Source organism: Atractosteus spatula, chromosome 14 (assembly GCF_055471065.1).
Source record: "Atractosteus spatula isolate fAtrSpa1 chromosome 14, fAtrSpa1.hap1, whole genome shotgun sequence".
Taxonomy (NCBI): domain Eukaryota; kingdom Metazoa; phylum Chordata; class Actinopteri; order Semionotiformes; family Lepisosteidae; genus Atractosteus; species Atractosteus spatula.
The window spans coordinates 23,168,307-23,185,417 of NC_142719.1; positions in this window are offsets into that span (position 1 = coordinate 23,168,307).

Below are 17,111 nucleotides of genomic sequence, written 5' to 3' on the forward strand. Positions count from 1 at the left end.
AGTTCCTGATTGGCTGATCTAGGTGGAGGATGAGTAACCATGATTTCTGACCTTAGGGTTATAAACCTCCTGGGATGAGACTCTCCTGTGGAATCTCCCAGACAGTAAGGCACCAGAGATGACCATTTATTTGGGTTGCTGGAGAATCTCAGCCTTGGGAGTTGTTCCTTATCAGGAAGCTCTATCAACTAGAAAAACACCTTAGATGTGAACCAAATGGAATGGCCTCTCTGTATCCAGCACCACTTGAGATGAGGGAGAGAGAGACTGGCAAGGGAGCAGCAAACTTAATTCCTGTATTTTTAATAAGCCTTGCCACTACAGCCTCATGGTACAATCCATAACAAGTTTTCTCCTTTTCTTGGCTGTTCAGTTTGGGTGAACAGCCTCATCTAGGCAGTGTCTGGGTGGTGCAATAAAACATCTTCTTAATTATTGTTTTACCATGATTTTTTGTACCTTTCTCCTAATACGTATGCAATCGACATAAATCAGTGTCACGAAGCGTCTTTCAGGACCCTATGCAGATGGCAAAATCCAGAAGGGAGTGAGAAAACACGGGGAAAAAAGCCTGGGATAGGGGCAGGAAAAAGAACTGGGGGGCATGTCCAAGGTGCGCCGGTGCTTGGAGGGGCATGGTTCAGGCAAACAAGTCCAAAGGGTGCTCGTAAGGAAATCCGTGGGGAGGCAACTGTCTTGAGCTTTGACCATTTTCCATCCTTGACAAAGACAAATGAAGTTAAAAGCCAGAGCGGGATCCAGCAAAGGGTCGGGGGAATAAAAAGGGTAACGGGGCCAGGCTGTCCCAGCCCCGGACCCGGACCCGGACCCAGATGGTCAGGACACCATTATGAAGCCTATACCGTCAACCTGCTCTTGGATTCACTGGTAGACAGGCTTCCAGGCATCCATGTTCCAAACCTGAGCCTAGATTGGTAGGAGCATCTGGCTTTTAAAGGGGAGACTGGACCAGGAAGCAGGTGCAGGAGATCAGGTAAACGAGGAAGGGCTGGAGGGTCCTTAAGATGTTTAAGGTTTACGATTGTGACAATCAGATTGATTTTTCTGTGCAGTTTTGTTTATTAGCTCTTTAACTGAGAACCAATTCATACCAATTTATACTTTTTTTTTACTCTAAGGTTTTAGTAGGGAGCTGCGTCAGCATGCGTAGGCTACAAAATAACAGGTAACGGTTTATTCTATGCTGAAAGGAAAGTAAAAGAAACAACTTTGCAGCTGTGGAGGCTTCTCCAGGTGAGAATGATCAAACATGTGAATACTGACAATAGCCCAGCTCTACCGGCCAGATTAGACCAACAATCTCCTGTTGATTAATGCCACAATAAGAAACCAAATGCACATATGTTTGCATTTCCCTTGAAAGCTAGGAAGCATATAAAAATCTACTACATAATTCTAGGTTAGATATTGTCACCAACTAACCCCTCTTCCCAAAAAACAACAATGGCAATGTCAAAATAAAATTCTCTGTGCAGATAACTGACAACACTGAAATAAACTAGAAGAAATAAAGAAAACAAATCAAATGCTTGCCATCAAATGCTCTCCAACATTACCCTCCCATAACATTCCTAAAAACGAACAAACTCCTAAAATTCTTGGCAGACAGGATCCAATAGTTAATTTCAAATAAGGTGAAAAATAAGGTGCTATAGCTTAGGAACTAAATACACTGATCTCTGCTATGACACGAGTTTTCAAAACACGAATTGTCTCTTACATGATTGGTAAATAGGGGACAGTTGTTTGTATAATGTGAAACTCGTGTTGGCTTATACACAAGTTCATCCCCAAACTCGTTTACGTTTTGTATAACATTTTGCATAACGGTTCTAAATCCACACATTTTAATGCCTGCAATTTAAGAAAAACTTTTATGGGAATTTTATCAAAATACTTAATAGTTAATAGTGTTAATAGTTTGTTTCATGTGCTCATTACTTGTTCAAAGAGCTCTAACAAACTAAACAAAACCTACCTTTTCTATAATCATATGGATCCTATTTCCAGACATAGGATATGCATGCAAGATTTACATATTTGTATATTTTGTTTAATTTGTTTTAGATCTGTATGTGAAATTAATCAAAAATCAACTTTTTATTTTACTATTTTTATTAACTTTTAAATTATGTACAAAGCCTGCCTGAACTATATCCCCTATATGCAGACAAGATTCAGTACTCTTGGGAATTTCTCCTCCAAATGGAACCAGCCATGTTCACATTATTGTGGCAAACATCACAAGAATAGCTCATAGTTTCTATACAGTAAGAGAAGTACTGGTTTGTGGCAGAAGATGGTGAAAACATGGTACAGTTGTAGCTGTCATACTTGGTGGAGGTAAAGTCCCAGGAAAAAGTATAGATAAACTAAACTCTTCCTACATATTACCATATATTCCTTTTGTTTCTATAGGACTATACAGTAGAACAAAGACTATAACAAAATGAAATGAAAATGTGCTGAGAAGACATAGAAGACTATTTTTCATGAAATTGCAAGAGCTTGGAAATACTACACTTTGTTGTGTATTTACATTTTTTGAAAAATGTTGAAAGATGTTTTTAAATAATGCATATTTATAAGAAAATAAGTAAACATTAATTCCACTCTGAAAAGCTTAAAGAATAAATTATGCTTCACCTGTAGAATTTTCTGAAGATGTGAAGTTTTCATGTGTATTTACAGTAAAATTTAAGAATAAAATGTGGTAGAATAGTGATTTAAAAGGGGAAATCTGGTGTGTAACAAAAATCAAACATTCATTGTACCAAACTGCAATTTAGAATGTATTATGTTTTTGCTCCAAAATACTGTTACAGCTTTAGGTGTCTAGGAAGTGTCTCTAAAAGTTTAGATAAAGTGTGTAACACCTGGCAGTGTATACACTTCCAACTTCACAGCAGAAAGGATGTTTGCTGAGATATATGGGGGCCCCTGAAAAAAAGACTTGTAAAGTTTACCTTGGTGTAACTAGTTATTTAAGTTGTGGGTAAATGATTGACAATTAGCAGTCCAAATAAGACACCATATAAGTTCACATTTAGCCAACAAAAAGGGAAGAAGATGATGACAAGGAGAGAGATGACAAAAAAGGTCAGATCACGAGAGGAGTCAAGAGGAGTTGGGACTTGAAGCTTGCACAGGTGAGAGGCCCTACTTCATGATTATCCAAATAAAACCTTACTGGAGCTATTTGAACCTTGCTAGAAAGAGCTTTCCATTCTGTGTTTTAGGAAACTTGGGTTTTCCGGGTAAAAGATACCCACTCTAGAGAAGTTTTTCCTGCTTGTGAAAGTGGATGCAAATGCTTGTGGGTGCATTTTCAGAATAGGGAGATAGGCTCCCATTTATTTAGTTTCATCTGGGTTTTCAGAGAGAGAGAGATTTAACTTCAGGTTGTATTGCATTTATTAAGAAGGCAACTTATCTTTTATTGTGGCTCTGTTGGCTTTATTTAAGAGTTCAATACTTAGTAGCAGTCTGAGGTTTTCTAGGTGATTAGGACATTTGGCCTCTGAAATACCTTGTAATTCTGTAAACATACTGTAGTAACTTGTGTGTTGTATGTTTTATTGTGTGTAGCGTAGTGTTTGTCTTGTCATTATTAATAAACATTTGTTTAACCAGATGTCCCTGGATTATTACTACATTCACCAAAGCTGTGCCAGAATATAAAGAATTCACATGTTCTAATTATACCAACTGCTCAGGTATATTCTGGAGAAATCACTTACAAGTGAGTTATGAGTATTTATTTTATTTATTAATGAAACCTCTTGGTCAATTCCAATTCCACGCTTGCTCTAGTATGAGGTGTGGAACATGTACTGATGTGGTGTGGACACGCCAAACATCTACAAGTATGTCAATGTCAATGCCATAAGACAAAGAAAGTACTCATATATTTAAAGAAACAGCAATTATCCACATATATACAAATAAGCCAATATTTAATATATTACATTCTCACTTTGATATCTGACTAAAAACATTACCTTTTTTGAAAGTTCATTTTTGGTATATTCAGGTGGTTTCTTAACTTTCCCTGTTGAAATCCTGAAATTGTGTTTCTTTTAATTTAAAGATTGTTGTTTCCTTTGCAATAAAATTCAAGATTTTATATTTCCCCAGAGCTCTTAATTATTATTTATCTGTGTGATTTAATGGAAACGTTTAATATTACAAAAAAATGCTCAAACTCTGGAATCTAAAGCCAAGACCTGTCCGATTTTATAGAACTATAATAAAAATATTTTTTGTCAGCTAGTACTTTAAAAACTCTCTAGTCTGTATAAAAAGAGTTTGAAAATCTGTGAAATTGTCCACTATCAACACATACAATGCCTAACATTTTTATATGTTTTAATGGAAACTGCAGAAAGCACATTTTCCCCCTTCCAATGATGTCCTATGAGTACCTTCTAAACACAGTGGTCACAGCTGGTGATTGTTTGCAATAGAGAAATGTGTACACTAAGGTGGGAGCAGTTCACATGGGGTGTATTCCAAAGAAATTGGATGAATCTCAGAAACTAAATAGACTGGGGGAGATCTCTGGTTCACAATTATTGTAAAAGAATACAGGTCATTTTAATGAAAACTGCAGAAAGCACATTCAGGATGAAGAAAATCAAGGACCTGTCCTGGGGTTCAGCTGACAGGAAAGAAAATGTATCTCCCAGCTAAGAACTTTGTCTGGAGAAGATAAACAGTCCTTTGAGAGATCTGTTTACTTAGAGTGCTCCCTTGTAGCCTCCCTAAGTCTGTCCTAATCCATTGAGCCAAATGAGTTAAAACTAAAATGTACTACTAATGGGATGTCTGTTTCTCTGTTATGGGGTACAGGAGCACAACTGTCATGCTTGTCGTATTTTACTGCTCAACTGTGTGGTATAGAGTATGTGGAGTAGGGGGCAGTGAGTTGTACTTGCTGAGTACAAGATCTGATTGTTTCCCCTGATGAGGAAACCCACAAGTCTGAGCTGCTTCAGGTTTTAGTGTTTCTAGTTAAAAAGGGACATAAAGCTAGTTATGATAAGGCCCAAGTGTGTCTTGTCACGATCGCTAACCCCTCCTCTTAAGGGCGCTCCAGCCCTTCCTTGTTCTGCCCCATTGTCTGCAACTGATCCCTGATTCCGCTCCCCCTTAAAAGCCAGACGCGGACCTTACTCCTGGTTCCTCATTGATTTCCACATCATGAGAGCCCGGTGTCTTGCTGCGTCTGGCTCCGTTATGCTTTTAACTTTCTGTTCCTAGTTCCTGGTTCCCCTCGCCGGTTCCGACCCGGTTCCTGTCCCCCCCCCAGATGGATCGCCTGGCTATGGACTTCAGCTCTTGATTCTGATTTCCCGTTTGGATTTCCTACATGGATTGTTCGCCTGGATTCACTTCCCCTGGACACCTGCACTGCATGGACATGCCCCACGTCTCCAGACCCTTTTCCTGCATGACCATTTTTTCCCTTGTGTCTTCACTATTCTGGATCGTGTCGTCCGCATAGGGCCCGGAAAGAACTGTTCGTGACATGTCTAGAATTGTGTAATTTTAACAGGGCCTCTTTTTCAGAGTGAGCACAAACAGATCTGCTTAAGGGGGGAATGCAATCCAAGGACAAGATTGCCTTGGGAGCAGAAGCCACCTTTAATGAGTTGAAACATGCTCTTTTACAGGTGCTGAGACAGGGGTTTCCTCAGATGGATCAACCATTCTTTAAGTGTGGAAAGGGGGTTCTGGGCAGCTGTTCTGATGCAGGAGCATGGAGGTAAGCACCGGCCAGTTGCATTCTATTCTGGACCGTTAGATGCTGTAGCCAAAGGGTGGGGGGTCTTGAAGATTTAATACTGTTTACCGATGGGTCCTCTCTGGTGCATGAGGGAGAATGGAGAGCTGGCTGGGCTGTTACAACATAATTTGATGTGTTAACGGCTGGAAAGACGCCCCCCCACTGCCTCAGCACAGCAAGCCGAGTTGAGAGCAATGATTGAAAACTTGTAGATATGCTAAAGGAAAAACTGTAATAATTTAAACCTACTGTATATATGTGTTTGGTGTATGCCACGATTTTGGATGGCTGTGGAGGAATAGAGATTTCCTCACCAATGCAGGGACTCCAGTTAAAAATGTTGGATTGGTCTCTGAACTGTTAGAAACTTTGCAGCTGCCGAATGAAGAAGCTGTCATAAAATGTAAATTATATAATAAAGAAATATCTCCAGTGACTCGAGAGAACGACTATGCAGATGCAGCTGCCAGGCAAACAGCCCTGGGAATGCGGGTCTGAGACCACTGTTGGTGAGAAAAAAAGGACAGCTATAGGACATTCAGGCTGAGGCCTCTGAAACTGGATATGGTTGGAAAGGAATGTGGGGCTGCATGATGATGGGGTGTGGTGCTGCCAGCAGACCGAACGCCCTGCATACCCTCACTGCCTAATACCTTCTGTTGCCTAACAAACATATTCCATTGGAGACCCGGGTATGAGTCAAATTATGCGCTGGTTTTCCCACAACTGGATGGGGACTGCCCTGCTGCTTGGATTCTGATCAAGGGACACACTTCGCTAGAAAGGTGTCAGGCTGTGATCGCCTCACCTGGAGTGAGGTGGGATCTACACTGCCCCCATCATCCTCAGTCTTCAGGGAAAGTGGAGAGGGTTAATCGAACCCTCAAGAAGAGACTCACCAAGTATTCTGTGGTAGGGGTCTCCTGGATGGACTCCCTCCCCCGCGGTGCTGTGTAATTTGAGAGCTGGGACCAACCAGGACCACAGAACTTAGCCCTTTTGAAGTCTTCACAGGGAGGACCTTGGGCCCAGGGAGGCCCATGCGTCTCACTGACACTTTTGTAGCCCACCATCAGACAATTAACTAATTCTGTGTTGCAGTATTGTCGTTTGCTTTCACAGGCCAATGACCTCACCACCCACCAAGTGAAGGTGGCCTGGGGAAAGTCCATGTAGCCACGACCTACAGCCAAGAGAGTGAGTGTGGATCAAGAAGATACCATCCCAGACGCTTCAGGCCAAGTGGGAGGGGCCTTACCAAGTGCTGCTGATGACAGACTGTGAAAGTCCAGGGGAAGGACCAGTGGATTCACACCTCCTTCTGTCGACATGCCCAACCTCCGGTGGAATAGGAAGAGTCCACAACATAAAGACTATTTTTATTTCTGTTATCACATTGTGCTGTTTGTATGTATAATTGTTATAATCACATGTATTAAGAGTATAATCACTGCTTTATGTCACTGCATCACCTCCAATGCTAATGTTAGTACAGTATACAAGTATGAAGTAAAGTTAGCAGACTCCGCCCCAGTGGGCAAAAGACGTATAATATACGTCTATTAAAGGCATACCTTAGACGTATAAATGTGGTCCGCAATTCGTCTAGAATGAAATTCTAATATACGTCTATTGTTATATGTCAATTATACGTCTATGATTAGATGTTCATTATACATAAATGGTTGGAGTTCTATTATACGGATAAATTTAGAGGACTATATATGGTTGGAGTTCCGGATAACTTTAGAGGTCTATTATACGGATAACTTTAGAGGACTATTATACGTATATGGTTAGAGGTCTATTATACAGATAACTTTAGAGGTCTATTATACTGTACATACAGTATATGGTTAGAGGTCTATTATACATCAAAGATAGGTTTTACAGGTGTAGAAACTAGTAAATCAAGCCAGTAAGTAAATTATTTTCGCAGTAATTCATTTATTTACACGTGTGTAAAAAATATAGTAAATATAGTAATAAATATAGTAAATAAATGAATTACTGCGAAAATAATTTACTTCGTACACTATGCAGATTGCCGTATACTCCTAGTTGCGGCACACACGATATATACAGTAAAAAGCCTCAGGCACTGTGTTAGATGTGTTTTCGACGTTATATATGCATTTATTAATGTTGTTGATTTTACGGTTGCAATTCGACGTTGATTATACGTCGTGGTGACGTATATATACATATAGCCGTATTTTCGCCGTGATATATGCTTATATTCGATGAATCACTGCCCACTGGGGCATTTGTGAAGAAAATGGAAGCTATGTTCATATTTCCAAGGGGGGATTGATGGAGCCTGCTAGCAGCTTTTACATGCTGAACTCTGACCATCACGCTTGCTTGAGCACAGATGCTTCCCGCCCCTTTACTAAACCCCAAATTGTGAATGTTTACCCGAATGGTGAATGTTTACACTAAACTCCTGGTGTGAAAGGAAGGTTTAAGTGCTGTCTGAGTCCTGGAGTATCGTGAGAAAGTTACCTCAAAGACAGGAGGGGGAGGGTGTAGAGAAACGTACAGTCTATATAAGCTGTGTAGAGCCATATCCCCTTTGAACTACAATAGATACTATAACTATTACGCTCCTTATTGTGGTTCCTTGTATGCATACAATAAAGCTTGGCTGGACAAACGAACACTTCAGGCTCGGATTTCTTGGTTTCATCGCTGAAATCGCCTTGAACACTTTGAAAGGGAACATACCACTATCTGCTAAACAGTTTGGGATCCTGAAGAGAAAGCGTAAGCTTATAAAGACTTATAAAGTCGAAAGGGTGTTTCTCTTAAAAGAAAGAGACTCTTAGTGAACCTGTCAGGCGGTTTTATCGGGACACTGTTGAATATTGCCGTGCCGTTAATTACGGGGCTTCTACAAAACCGTTAATGGAGCATGCTGAAAAAATGTACCCCAGAAACAGCTCAATCGGCTCTGAGAGCGGTCTTGCAATGAAAGTGATTTGAGAAAAATAACCGCAGGCTGGATGATGAAATGAGAGACATTCTTCAAAACTCACATCTGACCAAATGTGGAAAATTAAAATTGTATAGTCAGGTGTTACAGCGGTATTTGACCTTAGTGCGACTGGAGGCTTCCGAAAAGGGGACTTTAACTGTTGTACTACCTGAAAATGCACCTACAGTCATTGACTGACACTGACTTTGGGTATATGCCTCACAGGATCAATAAAGTATCTATCTACAGATGCAGCCATTCAAAGTACGCGGGTAATTGGCTACGGCTTCGCGCATCGTGATGTAAAATACCGCGGTACGCGATTGGTTGACCGACAGGGGCACTCGTGGTGCGTTGGTCGGTCGTAGAAAGATTTAAATGTCTTTACTGTGCCCGTTTTAGTATTGAATATTTATATGGAATTTTACCACTGAAGGGAAATCTTAGTAGCTGAGCATAAAAAGAATAGGAGCATACTGTAACACATGTGAAGGCCATAAACGATATTAATTTTGGAACATAAACATATAGTATATAGCTGGTCTCGGTACTTTAAAGAAAAAATACACACCAGTATTCCATTTCTCCCTAAACATTTTAAGCATCGAAGTCTTTAACGTGATACCGGAGTCAACAAGCATACTTTTAGAATTTGATTAAAAGGGAATATAATATGGAATCGCGTATCTAAAGAAATGAATAACGATATAATTATATTCATGTACCGCAACACAAGAATAGTACACGCTGTACAATGTCTGTTGATGCTTTTTCAACACTCTTCATGTGACCTTGCCAGTGGCACTGTAGGTTAGGTTCCCGGCTTATATATCATACGTTGGGTGTTCGAATCCAGCTGGAGCCATGACTTTTTTTTTTTAACAAACATTTCTTTGAAAAAATTAAACTTTTCCCTGTGTCAGAGATTAAATAAAACTCCACTCGCACCAAACAAATTACCACACACTGAACACTGAACATGTTAACCCAAATATGTCTCATAATACTTTTATGGTACATTACTTTCCTAAAATGTATTTAAAAATAAAAACGATTACAAACGCCAGCAGAGAGAGAGACACACACACAGTTCTTCATTGTCAAAAAGTAATTGTTTTTCACTTTGTCAGCACCCAGACAAACGCAAACACGTTATTAATGAAATGCTTATATTCATTCTTAATCTAACTCACAAGTTGTCATCTGTTGTTGAAGCGCTGTGAGACTAGACTCACACATGGCTAGACTTGACTATTTAACCATGAGATTATGTTTATGTTTATTAATCTTCCTTGTTATGCACTGAGAATGATAAGCACCCCAAACACGAGGGTGGCGTAGCGGTCGGCTCTGGCTTTCCCATCTATACCGATGCACTGTAAGTACAACCCCCCCTCCTTCTCTTGAGTGATGGGCAACAGTTGGATATCTGGGAGAATTGTTCGTTCCACTGGCGTCTGTGAATTCCGCAGATTTTTATCATCTTTAATTTTGTTCCGTTATATATTTTAGAAACGTTTCATCTTTACAAACACCACAAAACTATTTTCGATTGTATTTCTGAATGTTATGTTACACTTACAGTAGTTCACTGTTTTAAATACATTTAATTAAGAAAGTTAGGTGTTAGCATAAACTATTAGTAATCAATAATATTGAATTTAGCACTGTAATAAGTTGTTGCACTTTCCCCCGCATCTTGTAAAAACATATTTTCATTGTTCAAATATACATTAAATCTTACTATCATATAATAAGTTAAATGCAAAACCAAAGAAAAAACAGGGTAAAATATAATTCAAAATATTTTGCTAATAATGTTAACTGTTTATAAATAATAAAATGTATTAACTAAGGAGTAGGATGGCACAGTTATTAGTATGTTTTTTGTTTTGTTTCTTTTTCATAAATACAACAGTAGTACCTGATGTCTCAGTGGCTTTCAAAATTAAATTATGCATGCAAACCTGTGAACTGGCCTGTGATACTGGCCATGTAATACCCTGCATTGTGGAATAATAGTTTATTTTAAAGGATAGAGAAAGCACAGAAAACAGGCAGTTAGATTGATCAGATTAGTATGAAAAGCCATTTAGCAAAGAGGGAATGAGAAGAGTGACAAACTAGTATCCTTTAGATCTTTTTTTCTGAACCAGGGAAAATCTGATCATGTTTCTCTATGACAATAATAAAAAACTTTATTTTACATATCACCTTTAAAAGTGGCATCTCAAAGCAATACAGTAGATGTAAAAACAGTTAAATGGACCACAGATTACAAAGTAAATACCCAGACAAATGCAAACATGTTTTTAATAAAATGCTTTTATTCATTCAGCAGAGAGAGAGAGAGACATCCAGCAGAGAGAGACACACACACCGGTTTTCATTGACAAAAAGTAATTGTTTTTTTTACATTCCTCTTGTCTAACAGGAATGTTTTGTTTGTGGACAGACTGTCCACAAACATGAGACTGTCTTTATCAGACTTTCGTGATTTTGGCCATAGTCCGTCTCCTTACCAAAACGATACAGGGGTGCAGCTTGAAGTCTGTACCTGTATACAGTATGGTACAGATAAAACGTACACCATACCGATGAGCTAATACCAGGGAAAGACACTCCTATTTTATTTAAAACACAATACGCCAGGAAATGTGTCTGATGCATTAGCAAGTTAAAAAAAATTGCGTCGAAAACCCGGGCGTAACAATTGTTTCCTTTTTCTGATCACTCGCTCTCTGGATACTCGTCTCACCTGCCCTGTTTTCTTTGTTTTCTTGTTATTTGCTGATTATACCTGCTGCGATCCACTCCTGCCCTCACACCTAAAGAAGACTATTTTAAATTTCTTTGTGCGGTCCATAGTGCAATTAACCTTGCTAATACATTTGCAGTCTTTTCAAAATATGTGCTGTCCCTTGACAAAACAAGGCTCGCCAGATAATGTGAATCGAAACCTGTTTTTCTAGCTTTTAAAGTCGTGCGATGTGTAAGCAGGAACACATCATTATATCTTACATATGAAAAATACATAATATAGCTCCCAAACAAACGCAAACTTGTTTTTAATAAAATGCTTTTATTCACTCATAATCCGACAATTTCAGGAAGACTAAGGAAGGACTAAGGAACTTGTCATCTGTTGTTGAAGCTCTGTGAGCTCGGTGACTTTGAGACCACTTGTTATCCCAAGTTGTTTGAATCACCACAATTCAAATAGAGAAAAAAGAGCTGACTGACAAGATTTAAGATGTGGCTGTCAATGTTGGATTAAAAAAACACATTGCCCGATTTTATTTCGAGAGACTGGATAAGTAATTCAAGTGTTTTTTTAACTTCCTGAAAAACAATTAATAATTTAACAATATGTGCAAAACTTTTATGATATGTCGCTGTTGTGAATGTCTGTGGAGTGTATCTTATTTGCCTGTCCTGGCTGGTGGAGCTCATCCAGCTGTGTCTGGATATCTCGGTCAAATATTCGGCTAGTGTGTATTGTCTGTTTAGGGTTCTGTGGCATTCCACACTGCTGGACAACTTGTTCCCCCCTCCCGCCCCTCTCTGTGTACAGTAGAGCCTCCTGTACTGGCTGAACAGGAGGCTGTACTGTACACAGAGAGGGGCGGGAGGGGGGAACAAGCTGCACAGCCGTGTGGTTGAAGCTGATACCCTGGATTCTCTCCAGACACAGCTGTATGGGCTCCACCATCCAGGACAGGAGGCTCTACTGTACACAGAGAGGGGCAGGAGGGGGGGACAAGCCGATACATACTCTTAAAGTTTGATTAATAGGGAATATAATATAAAAATATAGTACTAAAAATAAGATACACTCTACAGACATTCACAACAGCGACTGTCAGAAGACAGGACACAGCGGCTCAGACACCCGCTGAATGGAAAGGGGCACTTTAATGTTCTGTATGGCTAATATTAAAGCCAATACTTTAATATTCTTTTCTGTATGTTTAACAATAGTGGGTATTGGCCTAATTCGGCCCTGCACCCGTTGTTAGGTGTTAATGTGTTGTTGTTAAGTGTGAATTTGTACCTGTTTCCCTGAGGTCTGGCTTTTTTTCTGGAAAACCATAACTCTGGTCTTCTCCAGATTGACTGTCAGCGCCCAGGTCTGACAGTGCTGCTCCAGCAGTGCCAAGTTCTGCCACAGCCTCTGTTTTGTGGGCGACAGCAGGACCAGGTCGTCTGCATAGAGCAGGAACTTGATTTCTGTAATTAATGCAGATCAGAAAATCAAGGAACAAAACAATTATTCCACCCGGCTCCTCAATGGGCTTTGTCGTCCTAATGCGTTGGTTTAACAGTCCGGGTGTGGCAAGCCTCTAATGTCTCCCGACTTCGCAAAAGGAACCTGCCTTTCATTGGAAGACAATGAAAGCCGTACATGAGAATATAGCATAAATACACCAAGGGATTGGGTGAGTTCCCATCACAAAAAAAACTGTGAGCCTGCACTACAACGACCACAGTACAGTATGGAGACTAAGACCTTTTACGGGAAGAGACGAGGTGCTTCTGCCGCCCCAGCTTCCAAAGAGCGAAGGATAAGCAAATACAGCAGGCTTCATCTGAAATATGCGATTATAGCGCATATTACAAGGTATTATTGCCGTTCAAATTTTACATTCAATTATAAATATTGGTTCGTAGCCTGTTCTTCAGGAAAACACCGCACGGGTGAAACGATCTTCGAAATCTACCACCAGGACAGTAAAAAAGAAAGCGGTAAGATGGTAAAACGCAAGCCTTCTTCAGGTGTGAGGGTCTTCTGCTCAGAATTAAATGCTAAAATGCAATGTAGGCTCTGAATGTGTTCAATTATGAATTGGGCTTGATTAAGGTCGCTGCCTTTCATCTAAAATCCTGCTTGAATCCTTCTAAACTAAAAATTAGACTCGAGAAGAGGCTCTGGTGAAATTTCTCTTTTTTTAATTTCTGTTTTTTTCTTGGAAAAAACATCTTACCCACTGCAATCCGGGCACAGAAGGATTAAAAGAAGCCAGAAAGGCAGGGGGAAGAGTGAGTTCTAAATAAAGAGGTATCCAGGTAACAGTGAAGGTAACAGCCGCAGACGTGGCCTACTTAGCCCGCCAGGGTTACCCTACTCTCCCGGAGGAGGCCCACCTGGAGATAGTGCTCCAGGCGTTCCTCTGGGCCCTGGCGCCGACTGAGGTGCAGCGCCAAGTGATGCTGGCCGCGCCGGTCCTCTTGGAGCAGGCCCTGGCTCTGGCTGAGCAGGCTGATGCCGTATTCGAGGAGACCGGTGGGCACCAACGGAGGGGTGCATGGGGAATCAGATGGGGAGGAGGAGACGGCCAGCGCGGCGATGCTGGGGGAGCGACGACGGCCGGTCATCTGCCACCGCTGTGGGGAGAGGGGGCACATTGCACGGGAGTGCCGGGTGCTGGAGCCCCGGGGACTCCGGAGGCCGTCGGGAAACAGGAGCGGGGCGGCCTAAAGGGGGGAAAGCCGCCCTTGAGCGACGCTACCCCCACTCCGGAAAGCCAGAAGGAGCGCTTCACCCCGCCTGCTGCCGTGGGAAGGGTTGGCCACAGCCGGGGATTATTTCTTCCCTGCCTCATCGAGGGCAGACCTTGCCAAGCCCTTGTCGACACCAGTTCGACCATCACCCTGCCAGGCCTGGTGTCCTGCCGGGCACCAAGGCAGCCGGACCCCCAGGGCACTCACCGTGCACTTTGGGGCTGCGAGGGTGAAACACCCCTTTCACCCTGGGTACCTTGCCCCAGTCCGTGAGGACTGTATCCTGGGGTTGGACTGGTTGCAGCAGGTGGGTGGTTGCCTTGACTTGGGCCGGCGAGAGTTGGTGGGGCAGGGGGAATGAAGGTGTCCGGGGTGTGTGGGTTGACCGGAGCGGGAAGCGGAGGTGGCAGCGGCGAGCGTCGCTTTGGCTTGTTGGAGCTGCGGGTGTCGGGGCGAGCGTGCTAGAGCTGACTCCCAGTACGGTGAGATAAGCTTGCCCCTACCTGAAGTCTGTAAGGCACTCTGTGCACTGTGGGAGGCCTTGGAGGTGAGGGATGGGGTGCTGCTCCGGGGGTGGCAGGTGCCCTCCTGAGGCGAGGTCACTGCTTGGCGGCCTCCGGCTGGCAGTGCACCACTTGGAGAACTGCCCCACCACAAACTGCCACCTGACCTCGCTGCTGGAGGGCACCCGCCACACCCGGCGCAGCACCCCATCCCTCACACCCAAGTCAAGGCAACCACCCACCTGCTGCAACCAGTCCAACCCCAGGATACAGTCCTCACAGACTGGGGCAAGGTAGAAGGGGTGTTTCACCCTCGCAGCTCCAAAGTGCACGGTGAGCGCCCTGGGGGTCCGGCTGCCTCGGTGCCCGGCAGGACACCAGGCCACAGCAGGGTGATGGTCGAACCGGTGTCGACGAGGGCCTGGCAGGGTCTGCCCTCAGTGAGGCAGGGAAGGAATAAGCCAACTCTTCCCACAGCAGGCGGGGTGAAGCGCTCCTTTTTGCTTAGAATAGCAATATTATGGACAATCAATTGACAATAAATATAGAAAAGCAATAAACCGAAGATATGATTAATAACCTTTTAAATCTGAAGGGAGATCTAAAGGGATCCCCTCCCACACACACACAATAGAAGCAGGAAGCAGAAGCAGGGACCGTTGTCAGAAGGGAAGAAGGTGACTATTCATTGTTATCAAAAATGACTTAAATTCGATCATGTTGTGATATTTAGAAATATAAAAGTCAATTAATTGTCCATAATATTGCTATTCTATTTTTTCAAAGAAATGTTTGTTAAAAGAAAAGTTGTGGCGCTGGCTGGATTTGAACACACAACCTGTAGGTTAGTAATCAGGCACATAGGCCAGCAGGCTACTGGGGAAGTCACATGAAGAGAGAGGCGAAACAGTCCTACACAGCCCTGTCGCAGTACACGAATATAATCATATCGTTATTAATTTCTTTAGATACGTGATTCCATATTATATTAGCAGAAAAGCTTAAAACTACCACTTTTTTACACGCTATTTCACATGTTAGTTAAAGACTTCGATGCTAAAAATGTTTAGGGAGGAATGGAATACTGGTGTGTATTTTTTCTTTAAAGTACCGATTCCTGGAATCTGACTGGCTGACACCCTTCTGAAGTGGTTCCATAATTTCTGGTATACGGTAAAGAAATCGTTGATAAAAAAACCTTGATTCTCATGTATCTGATACAAGTATCTTTTAATACAGTCTTTGATGTGCTCTTGAGGATCCTTGTGATATTTTGAGCTCTGGTTGAATGATAAGTGTCGCAGTTTAAATAATTTTCGTAGTTAGAAATTATGAAACGCTTTGTTAAAAGCAAGGGAGTTTTTATGTCCGTTACAGTAAAAGAAAATGCCTGACAAAGTAGGGCTTGGACAGATTCCAAGTGCTTGTACAAATGTGCTAAAGAAATTAGCAAAAAAAGTCATTCCTTTATCGTATTGGCTAGCTAATGTCCTGTCCTCGTTAGTTAGATCAACGAAATGCTGAGGTGTTTGTCAAAGAAAAAACTATAAGTATTTTCGTTTAAAATGATGGTTAGAAAGAATGTGGACCAGCGTAATACTTTGAGTTTACAGCTTGTCCAAAGTCATTCATTATTAATACTATTAGTAATATCTTCGGTAAAGGCTTTGATGCATAAAATATTTCTGCATAATTAAAATATTTCTGATAAAGGTAGGTTATGTACTTTTGTCCAACTGAGCAATCTTGCTTTCATAAAATATACCAACTTTTTAATGACTGATGATTAACATGCTGTAATACACAATTTAAATTTAAAAGCTCAAATGCTGTACATGAGAGGTTAAGCTTTATTGGCTCCTCCTGGCGGTTTTACAATGTGATTCTGGATACTTTCCGGCATGACGTCAAATGACGCGATATACCGCGTGATACTGCGTTTTCATGGGACACGCCCACCGCGGTGTACCGCGAAATACCCCACGCATCTTGAATGGCTGCATCTGTACATGTGTGGTGTAATGGCTTAAGCGTGTGAGTAGTGAGAAGCGACACCTCCCACCAAACCTTTTGACATGTACCACGCGCCCTTTTTCAGCCAATGGGAGGCCATTTATGCGGGATGTCCCGCCTCCTTATGGTGTGTCGTTATGAGTGGTGATGTCCCGCCTTCCGCCAAGCGGTCCTGAACCTCTGGGTCCAAATGCCCCCCTTGTTTATAAATAAGTGTATAAAAGCGTATATTAGCGATGAGGGGTGGTAGGCGATCATGATTGCCACGGGTTTGAGTGCGCTCTATTAAACCCCTAGGGAATCAGGG